Source organism: Lissotriton vulgaris, chromosome 11 (genome assembly GCF_964263255.1).
Source record: "Lissotriton vulgaris chromosome 11, aLisVul1.2, whole genome shotgun sequence".
Taxonomy (NCBI): Eukaryota; Metazoa; Chordata; class Amphibia; order Caudata; family Salamandridae; genus Lissotriton; species Lissotriton vulgaris.
This window is the reverse complement of record NC_141699.1, coordinates 1,086,734,335-1,086,753,784: the sequence shown is the minus strand read 5'-3', so window position 1 is coordinate 1,086,753,784 and position 19,450 is coordinate 1,086,734,335. Positions and strand designations below refer to the sequence as shown.

At 44.8% G+C, this 19,450-nt stretch overlaps 1 protein-coding gene across 1 annotated transcript in view; it reads right to left on the bottom strand.

The window, feature by feature from the left end:
• LOC147684187 (cytochrome P450 2J5-like) overlaps window positions 1-19,450 on the bottom strand; it is a 150,834-nt gene that overhangs the window by 55,738 nt on the left and 75,646 nt on the right. The window lies entirely within an intron of this gene.

Below are 19,450 nucleotides of genomic sequence, written 5' to 3'. Positions count from 1 at the left end.
CCCAGCATACAGCGGAATTCGGAAGTGCTGGATCCTTCCACTGTGCAAAAATTTGGGGTTTAGACAATGTGCCCAAGCTACAAGAGTTTTAACCTATGACACTGCCCCTCCCATTGTTTTTGCTGTTTCCCGTTTTTTATTTGGCATGTGGCGGAGAACTCTTTTTTCTAGTACGAAATAATGCCCCACATCCACTTATCTGCTTATTCTTTGATAACTCACTGTTTAATATCTTTTTAACTCAATTGTATTTGTGGTTTTATTACTGTGCTTGTACATATTTTATTGCACTTTTATGGTCTCTCGACCGAAATAAAGTTATCAAATGGTAATATAGAATATACATTTTTTTGTAAAAGGGATAAGGCAGACTGTTTACTTAATAACACTTGTCATCTATATTATGTCTGATATAAACTCCGATGAAGCTAGCGCCCCCATCCCTAATATGGATAACGAAGCACTCAAAAGCATGGTCCATAAAGAAATGAGATCTTGTATGTTGGAAACCCTGTCTAAAGTTATGGTATCAAAGAGATCACTCCCTTCTGAGGAGGTTGATGCTAATGAGAACCAACATATCCTATCCACCAACGATCTCATCGAAGTAAGGGGGAAAGACCTAAAAGGAATAAGAATATTGATCATGCAACCCCCAAGAGTTCCCAGCACCTCAACTTTTATGGGAGGTCACCACACCTCAAATACAATGGGTGTCCTTGGCAGCACAACTCTTAATGGTGGCCCTAGCGACACAAAATATCGAAGTGCTCAAAATAATGATCTTGAGTTGGGAGACGACAATTTTCAGGATGATGATGCCTTTGATGTTCCAGACAAATACGATTTAGAATTAGATGAGGATGACCAGGAGTTTTATTCTCAACCTTTTGAGGACGACCGCCCTTCATCGTCAAAAGACAATATTGTAAACCCTCTTGGCGAGGAAATGTTTTCTCCTCTTAATATAAAACACCCTAGAAGCTCAGAGTGGTTCCACCATGAACACGTGGGCAAATTCATTAAAAAATGTCCAAGGAACCCTTTGGAGAGAGATACTCATAATCTACTAAGAGCTGACTGCTCCAGACCTTCCATAGAAGACAAAGTCTGCTAAACCCTAAACCTTGACCCCAAACTAATTAAATATCTGTTTAAACTATGTAGGCACCCCAGAAAAGGGATGGAGAGATCCCTTAAGGGTTGTCAAAACTGGGTCCTTGATATTCTTGGTCCTCTGGTCAGGATTTTCAATACAGCTGAGGATAGCCACATCAACGACACGCCCTTGGACACTGAAGTAATTAGAGGCCTCAGTCAGAGAGCCTTAATTTTACTGGGCAACGCCAATGCCAGCCTCAACTCCGAGAGGAGAAGAATGGTTTCAGTCCGAAATTGAGTGATTTGGCTGACAAAAAGCCCTCCCTCAACCCCAAGGGATTACTTTTTGGGGAAGAACTTATTACGACACTAGGTAACTATGTGTCTACCTTTACATCATTGGACAAGGCCCACCAAAATATGAGGAGCGTATTTAATACCAATAACCTTTTTGGAAAGGCCGGAAGAAGAGGCCTCTCTTTCGGCCGCTTCACCAACCCTCAAATACCCCCCAGTTTTATCCACAAAGAGGAAAAGGTTTTCGCTCCAGAAGCTTCAGATCACGAGGAGCCTCCAAGGACAACAACCCTCAAAGTGAGTACAACAGCTCATTTTCCTCCCCCTTCCTTTTCTCCAAAGGTGGGAGGCAGACTCAAATTCTTTTTTCACAATTGGAAACTGATTACTCAAGACCCATGGGTTCTGAATACGGTGAAGGGGTTTATGATAGACTTTATAGAAATTCCTTCTCAAACTTCTTTCTTTCCCCAGAGACATCCCTCTGCCCTTAGATCAGGAAAAAATAATAGAGGAGGAGATATCCTCCATGCTTCAGAAGGTGCAATTATAGAAATTCCCCTCGAGACGTTAAGGTTTATAAGCACATTCTTCCTCATAGAGAAAAAGGAAAAGGGTTTAGACCCGTCATAAACGTAAGGGAACTCAACAAATATCCTGTTTACAGGCACTTCAAGATGGAGGGCATTCATCTTCTGAGAGACTTATAATTAGAAAGGGACTGGCTGGTCAAACTAGACCTAAAAGACGCTTACTTTACCATCCCTATGGCCAAGGCTCATTAACCTTTTCTAAAATGTATGTGAAAAAACCTTCTTTTCCAATTCCAAGCTCTCCCTTTCGGCCTTTCCTCAGCACCATGCTGTTTCGCCAAATTGATGAGATCAGTTGCTTCTTCCCTATGAGAAAACGGTATACGTATGATCATATATCCAGACGACATCCTCATTCTATCTCAGGACCTTTCTCAAATCATTCAAGACCTGAAGACAGTAATAGACCTTTTAGAAAACCTAGGGTTAATCATAAACAGAGAGAAGTCGATATTATCTCCTTCCAGAACACTGGAATTCTTCGTGTTTACCGTAGATACCACAAAATGCCTTCTTCTACTCCCATCAAAGAAAATATCCAAAATCAGGAAAGCGATAAGACATGTTCTGAAACAACAGAATGTATCATTAAAGAAACTGGCCAGGTTACTTGGTCTCCTTTCTTCCTCTATCCAAGCTATCTTTCCGGGTCCCCTAAATTATCGAGCTCTTCAAAGAGTAAAAGTGAGGGCCCTCCGATCAGGCCTCTGGAATGGGAATCGCACTTCCCTGGACCAGGAAGCAAGATTAGAGCTGACCTGGTGGCTAGAGTACTTGGATGCTTGGATCAAAAAAGCAATTTTTGGGTCAACACCAGAGTTTGTCTTAGAATACGATGAGAGTCTTCATGGCTGGGGAGCCTGTTTCCTAGATCAGAACACGGGCGGTGTTTGGTCTCAAGGAGTATCTTCTCACCACAAAAACTACCTAGAATTGAGTGCCGGTCTCTATGCTCTGATGAGTGTTTTTAACATTCTCTTCAAGGCAGATCTGTCATTCTAAAGATGAACAATATGTCCGCAGTTGCCTATATAAATCGTCTGGGTGGAACAAAGTCTGCAGACCTCTCGAATCTAGCCAAGAAACTTTGGATGTTCTGCCTGGAACACAAGATCTCCCTGAGGTCCGACTATCTTCCAGGGAAAACAAACATATGTGCAGATTGGAGCTCGAGGTTCCTCTTAGACCACATCGATTGGAAGCTTCAATTCTCTCAAAAATATATGGGGTCCTCTGGAAATAGATCTCTTTGCCAGCAGATTGACATTCCAACTGGAGAATTATAACAGGTGGATGCCAGACCCGGATCTCTAACAGTGAACGCCTTTCTTCAGTACTGGAAGGGGACCAACGCATATGCCTTTCCCCCTTTTGCAATGATCCAGAGAGTCCTTCAGAAAGTGAGACATCAACATTGTTCAATTGTCCTAATCACTCCCTTCTGGCCATCCCAGTCTTGGTTTCCCCCTACCCTGGAGCTGGCTTACGACCTTCTTACCTAATTCCTTCCCTAGTGGATCTTCTTACAAACGTAGACGGACGAAGACACCCCCTAGTTCAAACAGGGAATGTGAACCTTCTTGCCTTGAGAGTGTCAAGATATCCAATGATCGCTCAGGACTTTCGTCAACAGCTTCAACTCCCCTCGGAGAGTCTTGGGCCCCTGTTACACACTACCGGTATAACAACATATGGAAATTATTTATTTTATTTATTTATTTCACTTTTAAAGCGCACTGTCGCCCAACAGGCATCCTGGCGCTGGCAGACTTATAATAGAGGGGGGATCAAGACTGGTAAGGAGTCTAGGACTTTGGGAATAGCCAGGTTTTTAAACTCCTACTAAACAATAGGAGGTCAGTGATTTGTCTTAGCTCGACTGGAAGAGCATTCCACAGTTTCGCTGCCGCCACACCAAATGATCTGCCACCTACTTTGGCTTTCTTAAACCTTGGTATCCTCACCAGTCTAGCCGAAGAGGAACGAAGGTAGCGGGCCGGCACATGCCACGCAAACTTCCTTTGCAAGAGAACAGGGCCCGACCCATGAAGGGCTTTGAACACCAGACAGAGAGACTTGAACTGGACTCTCTGTCTCAATGGGAGCCAGTGCAGCTTATGGGTACGTTGTTGCTTGGAAAGGAATCTGGATTCCGTGGAAGCAACTATCGTTGGCATAGTTAACTTCCTTGTGGAACAATTTGAAAGGGGTCTTAGTTAGATCTATCAATTCTCAAAATTATTAGATTCAGGACACCTCCTGGACCTTGATAACAATTCCTGTGGGATGTTAAGTTAATTCTTGATCTTTTCTCTAGCTGGCCTGATAATATTCATTTGAATAGGGAAAATCTGTTCATCAAACTTGCTACACTGCTATGCCAAGTATCTTGTTGTAGGGTCTCTGATGTTAAAGCCCTTGAAATCTCAAATAGATCCTACAACATGTTTGGAGTCAATTTTCATTTGTTTAGAAGAACCAAGACTATGTCTGATTCAATCTGTTATCCACATTTTGATCTTTGCAAAAAACGTTGTGTGTTCGACTGCATGAAAGAGTACAACTGCAGAATGAATGCTCTTCGTCCTTTAGGTGTGAATCAGTTACTTATCTCCTTTGGTAAACCTTACAAAACTATTTCTTCTGTTTCTACTGTTTGATGGGTAAAATCATTATGAACTTAGCAGGTATTGATTTAAAAATATGCAAAGCTCATATGATCAGAGGTTCTATGGCCAGTAAATCCTTCTGGTCCGGTGGTAAGTTGGATGATATTCTTAAAGCTGCTGATAGGTCTAAGGCTAGGACTTTCGCACAGCATTATTGTAAACCAATTGCTCATATGTCTGATGTAGTCTTACAAAGCTACCAACGAGCATAATGGTAGCCTCCAGTCTTGTAATTAAATTGCGATTCTCCTATTACCATGACTAGAGAATCTGGATTTCATTAAAGACACAGAGGTTAACATTATCCCACCCTCCCTTTCTCTTGGATATTTAAAGCCTACAGTATATACTTTTACTCTAACATATCTGATGTACTTGTTATTGTATCCTTCTTGTTTTATTTGAAGTTTTCTCGAATTTATAAATGCTTTCTTGTCTTTTATTATACCTTTGTTTAATTACATTGTTTGCCTCCTCATTTTAGCGTTCTTTATTCTGGAGTTACTTGTATCTTTCTCTCTCTTTTTTTAAAATGTAATCTCTCTTAACTTCAGGATTTTGACCTTCGGTTCATCATCGTTCTTCCTTTCCTTCGTTTGGTGATGGTTTAAAGAAATTGTTTGGACTCTAAGTTTTTCTGGACTTATCCTGTTCTACATCACATTAAAAAGAGGCAGATTGTTATGGGCTCATGCCTTTTATTTTCTGTTAATGTTCTATTCTGGAACCTTATTTCTTTATGATGTGTGCGGCTGCTTGGACTGCATTACAAGAAATATGCATAATGTTAGCCCCCGTGTCTTTAATGAAATCCAGATTCTCTAGTCATGGTAATAGGAGAATCGCAATTTACCAGTACTAGTATGGTGATAAAATAGGATGCATTCTGGCTCATCAGATAGCAGATAAAAAGGCCCGGCATGCAACTCATTGCGTCATAGGAGACGATGGAGTTGCTTATAAGTGTCCGCAGCTTATCACTGATCAATTTTCTGCTTTCTATCAAAGTATTTATAGTAAACCAGGTATTAATGAACATCAGGTCATAGTCAACTACTTGGCTGAGAGCCAGATCCCTTGACTAAACTTTATACAATCTTCTGTACTAGATGCAGAGGTGGAGATAGGCGAAGTGGAGGCAGCAGTGAGTAATTTAGCATCAGGGAAAGCCGCTGGGGACGAAGCTATCCCCCTGGAATTGTATAAATTATTTACAGATATTCTAGCCCCTGAATTCTTAGAATTGATAAACTACATATACAGTGGTGGGGAAGCTCCAGTATCATGGGGAGAGACAAATATTGCTGTTTTCCTTAAGAAGAGTAAACCATCGGAAGATAGAGGATAAACACTCATAAGGTCCCAAAGGCGAGACCTATTGGCTATGCCAATGCTTGTTTATATTGCATTAGGGAATAAAAGCAGAAGATGGGAGATGAGGCGCTGCCAGCAGCTGAAGTGACTGTCGCGATTCGGATGGCAGGTGATGCTGAAGATGGTTGGAGCTGTTTGCAAGCCTAGGACGGTGCGCACTCTTAGAACGTCAGAACAGCGGGTCAGTTCATTAAGTTTTCTCAGGTAATGGAAGAGCCCAGTGGCTTGACAATCTCGCAAGCAAAGGCATTAGCCGCCATATTCATGAAAATCGGCATTTGCGATTCTGAAATAGCGAAAAAAAGCGAATCGCTATTCAGAAATCGCAAATCCGAATTCATGAATAATTGCGATTAAAAAAAGCGATTCGCACGCGATCGCAAAATCCGATTGCGATCCGAATGAAATTGCGATTAATCGCAGAATAATCGCAATTTCCGGCTACCCGCGCCTGGACTGCGATCTCGCAAATAGCGATATCGCTATTTGCGATATCGCTATTTGCGATATCGCAAACTCGCGAGATCGGGAAAACGGGAAGTCGCATTTCGAGCCCAGTGATGACATCACAACCAGGAAGCTGCCGGTTCCCACCACCATTTTGCACATTGAGGCAGAGAGAGAGGGAGCACATTGGAGAGCTGCAGCTCATCTTGGAAAGTACACAGATCCACAACCCTATACCATGGCTGAGGAACCTGCACCTGGGACCAGCAGCTCGTCTGGGAGAAAGAGAAAACTGAAATTCTCTGAGCAGGAGCTGGAACACCTAATTGAGGGGGTTGTGGCCAACCATGACCGACTGTTTGGCGCTAATTCACGGAGGGTCCCAGAAATGGAGAAGCGGCGCATATGGCAGGGGATAGCCTCAGCAGTGAACTCCGTGGGAGTGGCGGCCAGGTCCCTGGAAGAATTAAAAAAGCGGTGGTACGACCTCCGAGGCCGTGCCAAGGAGAAGGTGGCGGCGCGCCTTGGGGAGTCCTCGGGCACAGGAGGAGGAGGACCAACGGTACCACCAAACACCCCCATGGAGGACCAGGTTGAGAACACCCTGGAGAAGGAGGCCTGTGTCGGTTTTACTACACTGGACACATCCCGCCCCACCCAAGACACCCAAGGTAAGTGGCATGCGACTGCGACCCTGCCCCCTATGGATGTCCATGACCAAATAGGCTCCCCCAATGTCCCATAGGCATGCCATAGTTGCACATCAAGGAATGTCCTGAAGCATTGTGGGAGATGTAGTCTGGCCACAATGTTGTAGTACCACAATGCAGCCAGACAGGTCCCAATGCACACAAAGCCACTGCCATTCAGGGAATGTCACCCAGCATGCATGTAGCAACTGCACGTCTGCCAGATACATGCAACTAATGATCCACCACTTACCCCCACAGGTGGCGATACCAGTGACAGCAATAGGCTGGAGATCGATGAGGGCGTCCCGGAGGTGGAGGTGCCAACACCAACCCAGGCACCAGCCCCTGCCGCTGCATCTACACCAGCAGCAAGTACCACCAGCAGCGTCCCCCCTGCAACTGGTGCAGCACCCACATCCGCTGGCATGTCAGCCCCCATTGTGCCTCCTGCCACCGCTGCTCCTCCCAGAGCCGCAGCCAGGGCAGTCACTCCTGTGCCCCCTGCATCAACTGCTACTGCCACACCAGCAGGCACACCCCCTGCGACTGGCGCACCTGCAACACCGCCGGTCTTACCCCCAGCAGCTGTCGCCTCTACATCCGGGGCTGTGCCACTGTCCACACAGCGGCCAGCCTCACACTCAGGCCAGCAGGGCAGGCGTGGCAGGTCACGCCAGCGCTCCACAGCAGCTACCAGGCGGGCCAATGCTCATGGACTGGCGTGGCTCAGCGTCGAGAGACGCATGCTGCGCATTCGCCAGCGCCAGGCTCAGCAGCAGTGAGCTATACAGCTCCAACTGCACATGATAGGGCGCAATGTGGCCTCTGTTGCAGGCCACATGGAAGGCATGAGGGCAGACCTGGCAGGTGTGGGAGATGGAATGGCCCGCATTGCTGCAGCCGTGGAGGCCAACACCCGTGCCATGTTGAGAGTGCGCAGTGGGCAACGCCGGCGCCACCGCCAACTATTGACCCGGCTTGCCACTTACAGCAGGGCAAGTTACGTGTCAGCAAATGCGACATCTCTTTTGGCGCGGCGCAGTCTGACCCAGCAGCACGCAATCATACAGTGCAGCGAGGACATGACAAGGGTGCTGGAGACCCTCACCACGGCCGTCGTTGCTCTTCACCCTCCACCTATTCCATCTGTTGTGGGGGGTGATGATGCGAGTGAGGGGGCGTCCAGCGTCAGCTCACAATCTGCCTCACAGGCCCCACCACCCACCCGCAGCACCAGGACCCCCCCATTGCCTGAAGCCCCGGAGGAGGATGCCCCTCAGAGGCGCTATGGAGGAACGCGCACTAGGCGCACCTAGAGAACTGCACTTAACCAATGGCACAGGCTGAGGTCAAGCCTGCCATGCAGTGATGCACAGCAGTATGGCGTAATACTGTTTGTTGGACTTATTTGGACAGAAACCTTATATTTCATTTTGTGAATTTAACAAATACATTTATTTTGCTACTCACATTAGCGTTGTGTCATCATTACATTTTGCATGCATTGTTGATTTGTGGGGTGATGGAAGTGGTTGTACTAGAAACTGTTCACTGTGATGTGGTTGCGACATCTGTGCCCTTCTGCTGGGTTCTCCCCTTGTGCATGGCGCGCATGTGCAGGTGGCCGGTTGTCCCCCTCAGATTCACTGCCAGAGATGTCAAGAGGTATCCGGCGCTTGGTTGCAATGTTATGTAGTATTGCGCAGACAGCCACTATGCGGCAGCACTTTTCAGGACTGTAATACATGGCCCCACCTGTCTTGTGCAGTATGCGGAACCTGCTCTTGAGCAGGCCAAATGTCCTTTCTATGCAATTCCTTGTCCGTATGTGTGCAATATTGTAGCGCCGTTGCTGGGGTGTAGCAGGGTTGAGGTATGGGGTCAGGAGGTATTCACGGAGGGCGTAGCCACTGTCACCTGAATGAGAGGAGCAGATGGTGATTGCCTGTGCTGCGCTGTTACATCTTTGCAATATGACATTTCAATCAAAGTGTACTTACCAAGTAGGTGTCCTTCCCCAAACTCTCCCCTGACCAGTCGTGTGTGGAGTCCGCTGTGCCGGAAAATGAAGGAGTCATGGGTACTCCCTGGGTACCGTGCGACAATGTCAGTGATGTATGTCTTGGCATTGCAGACCATCTGGATGTTGAGGGAGTGGTAGCACTTTCTATTGCGGAACATATACTCCATGCCAGCTGGTGGGCAGATGGCGACGTGGGTACAGTCTATACATCCGAGCACATGTGGAAAATGGGCTACATTGTAGAATTGTAGCTTGGTCATGTCCAATTCCTGTTGGCTGGCGGGGAATTTGATGTGACGGTGTAGCTGGGTGAGCATGGCGTCAACAAAAGTGTGGAGGCAGCGTGACATGGTGGGCTGGGATATTCCCCCAGCAGCCGCTACTACCCCCTGGAAACTTCCGGAGGCCAGGCCAGGAGGTGCAGGCTACACAATACCTGCACATGTGTAGGCACAGCACTGGTACGGCTTGTTGGGTGCTGCATCAGGGGGTCAAGGTCCTGTATTAGCTGCATTATCATTTCCCCATTCAGCCTGTATTTAGCATATATCTGCTCTCTGGTTTGGCCCAGCAAGGTGACCCGCTGGCGAAATATCCTGTCCTGGATCCTGCGTCTCCTCCGTGCTAATCGCTCTAGCCTGCGACGCCTCACCACCATGTACATTCCTGGCATTGTGGGACTCCTAATGCTGCTGCTGATGAAGGTCCTTATGTGTGATTGGTCAGGCCAGTACCTGTTGGTGATAGGACAACGGTTTTTTGAAAGTTTTTTTTCCATGGCTTTCATGGTTACCACCTGCTTTGAGTTGTCCTTATTTTGCGCGGTGCAAATTGCGTTTTTTGGGTTTTTCGCTAATAGCGATTTTTCTTGAATGCCGATTGCGATTATTTTGCGATTTCGCTATTATTTTCGCAGAATCCGTGGTGTGTCGCTATTTCCGATTCGCTAATGCTCAGCGGCCGTGATTCTGCGAATATATTAGCGAATTCGCAAATATGTGTTTGCGATTTCGCAATTTTGTTGTTGAATGCCGATTACGGAAATTGCGCCCGCATTTGCATTTTCGCAGCGATTGCGGGCGCAATTTCACTTCATGAATCAGGCTGATGGTCCCTGCAGTGACTTTTCAAGAGCATCAAAATCACTCCCAAAGTACTGATTAGTCATGCTGGTCAACTCCTGACAAATGTCCCGAGTGGCAGAGCCCTGAAAACTCTGCCATTTCCAGCCGAAATCTTCCTACAGCAAAATGTCACTCTTTCAGGTTTTCTTCCATTGTTTTCTCAGTACAGAAATTTAGTCACAAGTTCACAAGAATCTTTTTCTTATAACTAAAGCATTGCTCTTTTCAAAAGGTCTGTATCTTGAAGATATCAATGTGGGTGCACTGGTGCATTCATTTGTTGTGTCCCGCACATCCCGTTTACTGGACCTAATATCCGTGCTTTAAACAGTAATGCAGACAGGGGGGCAATTTCTATTTAAAAGAATAACTGTTTATTTTGTTTAGGTGGTCAGCCCAATGGGGCAGACATAAAACGAACTGGCAGCAGATCAGCAGCTTAAGGCAGCCATTGCATGTCACTTGTGATCTTCGAATGGCAGGTTCAAATGACGCAACCTTTGTATTATTTTAGTATTAAGTAAATGAGTAATATTTTTGGCTATATTAAGAATCCTGTTGAGTAAAGGCAGGTAATAGAGTCCAACACTATACAGGAGCCATAATCATACATTTGGCAAATAGTACAAGAGCGCAATATCACCATCCAAATGAGGCACACGCAAAGTTCTGAAGACACATAGTAAAGGCCAGACATGCAAATATTCTAACCAAGCATTGGCAAAGCCAATAGGTCTCATCTATGTGAGAGCTATTAAATTTGTCAAGGTTTTTCTAGATTTTATTTTATTTTAAAAAGCCTTCCCTGTGTGTCTCTCGCTGCTGTACGGTCCCGCCAAAAGCAATTGCCAAAGCTAATAGGTCCCAAAGGTGCGACCTATTGGCTTTGCCAATGCTTGTTGCTATACTACTGGCAACGCTGCCCGATGGTTAACACTGCTGGTAATATATCATCGGTGGCCACAACTGTAATCTTGTCTTGTGGGGTCACTATTACAACATGAATAATATCAGTAGATCGTGGCGATTTTTACTCGAACATAAACTGCTCTTTTGACAAGAAAGGTTGAAGACCCTGTCTAGAGACTGTGAGTAGGTTTTACACAGTGGTCGAAGTGGGGAAAAAAAAGTAGGGGAACTGTGGGTGGAGACTCAGAGGGCGGGGATAACCCACGGACTAGATCAGTGGGCGGAGTCAGAGGTGTGGCCAGAATGTGCAAAACATCCCAATTTTTAGTATTTGTTGGCATTTCACAGACCAGTTACAGCTTATTGTGTTATTTTTTTCAACCAATGGATACACTTGATTAGTTAAGGTTTAATAGGAGTTATTGGCATTTAAATACATTCAAAAAGTGGAATATATTTCCAATCACACAATGTCCCAAATACGCTTAAAAGTGGAATTACAAGCCATTTGTCTCCAAGCAATGCAGTTTCTCTCATTAGCACTTCTCCTCCCTTCTTCCACAAGAGCAGTTCAAACATGAACGGCAAAATATCCTAGTTTGCAAATGTTTTCTTTATAATTATGGCTCTGCCATATTTGTCACATAATACATCATCCACTGCATAATCTTGCAGTTTTAACTAATCATTTTTGTAGCTCAAACGGATAAAAAGTTACTAAAAAACGTAACTTGAGTTGCTGCAAAGTGGACGGCCCTTTGCAAAGGTTGACTATCACCTTTCTCACTGCTGCACTTGTATGTTATACTGATACTAATGGGGCAGATTCTGTGCAGAGACTTAACATGTGTAAAAATGTCTAAATAATAAAGTATAAGAAAGTATATTGCATTACGCTGCAGCCTTTTTTTGTTGCATAATTTAGTCAACAATGCAGCATCATTTCGTCCCCCATCGCTGCATAATTCCAGTGGCTCCAGAGCAGGTATCACATGTTAAAAGCTCCTGTGCATGAAGCAGAAAGTGTGAAGTTTGCAAACTTGGTTTGGTGTGTGTGCAAATCCTGCATTGCCGGTCCTTGGTGAGTTGCAGCTACTACCGCTGAAACAAGGCCAATGGAGGTATCAATGGGTGAGGCAGACTGGCCTCGATTGCAGGGCTGGCTTTAGAGCTGGTGACGCCCTGTGCAACAGTGTTTGTTGGTGTCCCCAAAAACCACCTACGCCTCGGACAATACACAGAGACATATGCGCAATCCAAACAACCCGTCAAACCACATTGTGGAATCTACCAGCGGTGAGCGGCCACTATCCCTGTGGGGGGTGTGCAGCATTCCCCTTCACTAAAAAATACAAATGCATTAACCTGACAGACTCATTAAAATGGGAAATGAGAGGCCATACGAATTGTAACAGCTCAAACTGTATCTACCTGATCATATGCCCATGTAATCTCTATTACATTGGCATGACGACAAGAAACATGAAAACAAGAATTTCAGAGCACCGAAGCAACTTCAGCTGCAAGAAAAACAACAGTAAAATGTGCAGGCATTTTCTTGAAATGAACCATACCCCAGACTCCCTCCAATGGCTGATTCTTGAAGCAAACCACAAGATATCACAAGATATCTAAACAGTGCCTATTTTATAAAGAACAACGATGGATCCACAGATTGTCTTCTGACAGCCGTGGCCTCAATGAAGACATTCCCTGGATTAGCCTCTGAGTAATTTGACCTACATACATCACTGTTTAACCATTTTAGAGTCCACCCCCCCATTCAATACCTGAGCCTATTAACACCGGGACATAACATTACCTATTAAGTGATTAAGTTCATCCACTCCGAATATACAGGGATCCATAAATAGGCTATGTCGTCTAGCCATTTTACAACTAGTGACATATCCGAGATTACCTCTGCAACAAGGCTGCAACCGATTTAGTTCTTAACTAAATACTACACTGAGTAATTTATTGGCCCCAATATTACTTACAGTACTTAATAGTATCAAATTTGTCTACTTATTCTAGCAAACATACCTTTTGTTCTATGACTTGTAGGGTATCGAACCCTTAGACAGATTTATACTATACTAGAGGCTAGACACTACAAGATGGCCGCCGTACTAACCCCATTATCACGTGGAGGCTCTAACCCTATATAATCGACCTTAACCCCGCCCTCCGCCTCCACCCGGATCCAGCAGCGAGGGGTAGGCGCTAGAAACGCAGCTCAGGCACTCCCAAGTAAGTTCCTCTACACAAACTTTGTTACTGCCTTCAACAGTGTACTCCTTCACTATTAGAGTTGCATGCATGCGGCTTATCACTAGTCTAGACTCAGCATCATAAGCCTCTACCGCACAGACCCGCCGCTTCTGTTCTGTTATGTCTAATTCTATTTTAAATGGAAGGGGGTGGCTTCGCTAGCACAGACCCACTTAACTAATGTCTTTACCCATAACACGTTGAATGCGGCAACGGGTGTATCCCAGATGGCTTCGTCCTAAACTATAAACGAGATATAAATCCTTCGCTAGCGCAGACCCATTTACAAAACATTTTAACCTGTAAAACGTTTAATACGGCAACGGGGCATTCACGAACGGTTAATATTATAAACAAGATATGTATCCTTCCTTTGGGCCTTGAATCTTCCAGCCCGTCTGCAATCTGAAGGCAACCGCGGACGGATAACAAACACAAAAGCCTCCACCGCACAGACCCACCGTCACTGTTATTTCTACTTTAAACGGAATGGGGCGGCTTCGCTAGCGCAGACCTATTTACCATTTTGGTAATGGGCGAACCCACGACGGCCTTGTTTTAATTTAATTTCAATATTATTAACGAGATAACAATCCTTCCTTTTGGTGTTTGACAATTCCCAGCCCTCAAACACTCCATGGTTACTCCACCATCCATTGATATGACAATTCATAATCGGATAATGTTTGCAATATCCCATTCCCCCTCTTGCATAGTCTCATTGACTGATCCGCTATCGTAGTGTGGTTCCTATTTTCCCTATAGGCCCTGCGCATTGGAATAACATAAACAGCAGTGTAGACGTAGGACTGAGGTCATCTAGGTCTCTACTGACTATGCTAGACTTAATTTAGGTTTGCGCCAGCTAGCTCAGAGTTCACTGGAAACTTTCTTGACTGAATAGGAAGTGATCAGCTTTCCTGGCTCAGACAAGAAGGGATTCAGCTTCCGACAACGCATAAACATGACAACTTTGCTCCCTCAGAATAAGAGTCAATCTCTAGAGTCGTGTGAAACAATAGACAGCTATTTCACTCAGTCAGAAGTGCATTCTTAGTTTCACCAGAGTGCAGAGAATAGAGAGACGGGCGTTTTCAATAAAAGGTATTATTTATTGAGCAGTCTTCCTTCTCATGCAAGAGAAATGAATTGCCACACTTGCAATACTTAATGCAAAGTAAAGTACGTACAGTAAAAGGAGTATTTTGAAATAATACTGTAAAAGCATTGATATGGTTTCTTAGCCATAAGACACTTTAAAATGGATAAAATATATATACATATATACATAGGCTAACGTGCTCAACTGGTGCTTCTAAAAGTACGCCTACCCCGGTGTACCTGACCTAAGCCTAATACGTGGGAAGGAGTAAGTAAGTAGCAGTTTAAGTTAAGTAGGTTTTTGCAAATAATCTGACTCAAGAATTCTCTCTAAGGGTTTAGTCAGCACTTTACCCTGGGAATAGAATGTAGGAGGTCTGGTATCTCTCTCTCAGGACTCGATATCCCAGTCACCCGCAAGAGTAGGCTGGAAACGCCGGAGCTGGATTTTCTCGGCAGGAGAAAAGACAGCGTCTTTCTCAGCGCGTCAAAGAGGAGGAGCAGCGTCCGTGGGCTCTCTGCGTTTGCTGGGCTCTCGGCAGGTAGATTAGCTGCTCTGCTCTGAAACCACCACTGTGTGTTTGCTTAAGGCAACGTTGGTATATTTATACCTGAAAGGTGCAGAGTTTGACGTAAGGTTTTGACATAAGACGTCAATAAAGATGTCACTAAGAACTGGTTGTTCCTACAGTGCTCGCAGGAGTTCTATTACAAATCAAAACAAAGCAAGCGGTATTTCCCAGGTTGCTGGAGGTTTGGTGTGTTGAAAGAACTCTTTGTGCTTTCTAGGAATCTAAGGAAGTAGCTTTTGCCATGCCTTGGGCTGCAAGGGCGATTTACTGAAATATGGATCTGTTTCTTATGCCATTATAGGGGTATTTATTGATTATAGCCGTGTAAGGGCATAAAATGGTAATATTGATTCAGGACGATTTTATGTCCATCAATTACTAAAAACTAAGCAATAAAGATGCATGTGTATTCCAACCCACCCCAAAATACATTTTGCATTCGAAATGGTGTATGCGAAATACACGGAACGTTATAGGTACTGTACGTTTTTAGGCAGAGTAATCATTCAAAAAAATTGCATATATCTTTAGCTGAACGATTTGCGAAAATTACACATGAAATGTCTCTTAATTACAGAAAAGAAGGTCGAGACTATTTTATCACATATAAATGAAATTGCTTGTGAGTGTGCTAGAGGCTGCGATAACATATTGTCTCTAGATAAACTAAAAATAGAAGCTCTGTTCTTTATGAATAGTTCTACTGTAAGCAGAGTACATGTGCCAAAAAAAGGTAAATATTTTGGAATTTGGAAAAAAATAATTTTGTTTACAGGGGAAAAATTAGTTCCAAATGTTTTCAATAGCTTTTGTTTATCAAAGCTGAAGGCCGAATTCAGAGTTCATGGGAATTCTGTGTGCCGGTTTGCTTAAAAGTTATTCTTTTGGTTCAGGGGAGAACATTACTTCAGATAGATGCACAAAAAAACAGTCTACAGCTTCAGGTGAAAGTTCGACCAAGGATGATAATGCTGTAACTGGGCAGTCGTGAGAATGATTGCTGTCATCGGTGTCGGGATCAGCAATGCTCACAGAAGGTCGTACCTGGGTGATGTTGCTCTCATTTCTTGCTTCACTGCCACCACTTAATCATAGTGGAGAAGTCTCAACGAATGCCGTCATCAGGATTGGTAACCGCTGGGGACAACACGATGCATGAGCCGTTACAGGACTTAGCAAAGTATCGATATCCATTGGTACTGCTGATTGTAGTGTAAGACAGGAGTCCAACACGCATTCTTCTCCGCATAGCATACATCGAAGCACAGGTAAGATGCAGTTCTGCCATATAGGTCTGAATGAAAGAAACCAGGTCATATTCAGATCTCTTAGCCGGGCTAATCCAAGGGCTTTAGTTAAGCGGTCCCGGTAGTGTATTGCTAGGATCGTTTCTTCCATTGTTGCTGGAGTCATGTCTGCGTTTTGGCTTGCCATATCGGAGCAGAAGGGTCAAAAATAAGATTCCTGCCACGAGTCCCAAAAGTAGTGGTAGGCCGCCAAAGACCGAATGGACAAAATTGGGAAAGATGCCCAGGACTGCTTCGAAGGGTGTTAACAGTCCCGAAAAAATTGTCTTAAATACATTTGCGATACCACTGGCATCTGACATATTTAGGATTTGGCTTAGCATTTCCACGAAATGCAACGGGCAATTATTTGATACAAGTGTATGTATCTCTGCCGTTGTCCTTGCAACTTGAAGATCATACGTTTCTTTTGATGACGAAATAGGCACTGCTGTCTGTAAAAGCACAGACTTAATTCTGCTTAGTATATAGATAGGGGGGTTTACCCAAACATAGTCACTGGGACCTGGGTCATATAGGTACTGAGAGGTAGGGGTCCCAGCGTGAGTGTAGCAAAGTATATATAATTTGATTTTTTTTTACAGAAACAATGAATGTATCCACATTGTTTTATTCACAATGGGACTTGGTATATTAGATATACTGAACATTGATTACATATCATAATCGGTTGTACAGTGCCCCAGGGGGAAGGAGGAAGTGATTAGGTGAGGATAGTGTGATGGAAGGGAATTTTGTGACAGTAAAATCAGCCGATTATCAAAAATACATTGGTAAATTAATTTTTATACACAAAACATAAGACCGTTGGTTCAATGCATGAATAAACAAATATCATACTTCACTAAATACACTAAATGTCAAAATATTGGCGTGAAGTTGACAACAACAGGGCTATTGTTGACGTTTCTACCCTCGGACATTCGCAGGAAATAGTGGTGACCTTGCTGTGGGGTCTTCATCAGGGCAGTGTGCGGGGCAGGCAACCTAGTTAATGTATATAGAATAAAGGAGAATCATTTTAATTGATCGTGAAATATATCACACTTTAATTCATACTACGCACCCACCCGAAATAGGGACCCAGTACGGTCACACTGTTGGCACCGCCCTAACCTGCTATTGTCATCCCTTTGCACATGCGCCTCGTTCATGTATTGCCCGAATCCAGCATCAAGCATCGCCATAGAAAAAATAAACAAAAATGTAGTTGTTTGGCAGGTCCTGATCCTGTCAGATTGCTGTATAAATTTGGGGAATCCCCTTCTATTTTGTTGCTGTATAAACTGAAGCCTTTTGGAGGTTTGCTGAGGTTTGTTTTCAGGGGAATGAGGAAGGTCTTTCTCTCTCTCCTTTGTGCTCTCTGTACATAGATCTGCCCCTGAAATTCATAACCCCAGCCAAAAACAGGTCTCGGCACAATGCATGCAAATCTCCTCCCACACAATGCCCGTCCTTTCATCTTTCAGAGGCTTCCCTCTTGTCATACCGCCCGTGCTCTGCCTTTTTATCCTGCCATTTTCACCTGCATCGCCACACATTTCAGCCTCCCACGCATTGCCTATGCAGTACCTGCCTGCTCTGGTTCCCGGCCTGCTCCTTGCGGTCGTTGTTACTCTCCTCCGGCCCGTTCCCGTCAGCAAAGGCCTGTAAAGCGAAAAGCCTCCCCCCCGACTATCCAGGATGTTCACTAGTTTGTCATTCAAGAGCAGGTCCAAAGAGTAGCCTCAAGCAGAGGTGATAGAAGGGAGCAGGAAGAGCTTAAATGTGCATGCAATCTGAAATGCTAATGAGGTCAGGGTGCCAGCAGCCTGCATTTGATGTTCAGTTCTTATGGGGCTGCTTAGGGTGACCGCATAGAGCCCATATAAGCATATTAGGATGGCAGAAGGTACCAATACCCGCTGAATAGCATACAAGAAATAAGGGGGCGATGAGATCTGGGTTTCTCAGAAAAATATGGTGAGTCGACAATAATGTGAACCACAGGATTGTGGTGTCTCCAGCTGCATAAATTTAGCAGAGCCAATGGGCGTGGAGGGTCTGTCTTGTGCACTTTTGTGTGCACACCAGCAAAGATGTTGAGGGGGATGCGCACCAAGGTGTCCGCAGAAGCTGAGATGATGACAAAAAGGGAGGGGTTTGGGGCAGGGGTAGGCCAATGCACAATAAATTAATATACACAGATATTTGCCAACAATAACTAAAGTAGTAGGTAGGTGGACTGCTGCCCTCGCCCCCCCTCCTCGTGTCCTGGGGTTCTCTGCAGGGTGTCCATGCCCGATGTCCCTCTGTTCACCACAATGTTAGTTTGCACCACCGCTGTGTGGGCTAAGAGATAACTTGTCTCCCTGTCCTAGGTTTTTGCACGACAATGTCCCATGTTCTGTCGTGTTCTTGTAGAGAGCTGAGACCACTAATTATAAACCTTTGAAGGAAAAATGAAAGAGTGGACCTGAGAGTGAAAAAGGGGAAATCAACTAAGGAAAGAAGGTTTGAGGGAAAAAACAGAAAGAAACACGATGGACACAGATCTGAAAACAAACGGTGGTCCCCACTCTCAGTTTTCAAATTTATATGGGTGAAAATGAGACTGTTTGCAATTCAAACACTTTTTCAGGTTTACCTTTAAAACGTTGCCAGTTTTCACTGTCCAGGCATCAAGCTAACATCAAGCAGTTTACTATGGACAGACTGGGTAAATTACTGATGATGATATAAATACAATAAAACCTAAACTTACCGTCCTGCGCCGCTGCCACCTCAGCTTCTAGGGTCCGACTCCCGCTGTCCACTGTCCTGCCTTTTCCAATTCCTGCAGGCAGCTCTCGCAACGTCATCAGCTAGGAAAGGCAGCCTTCCACCCTCTCCCCCCCCCCCCCACCCCCATGGGCTGGGCCTACATAGAGAAAAACTGAGAATGGGCGGTGCTGCTCGAGAGCAGGGGGGAATTGGCCCAAACAGTCA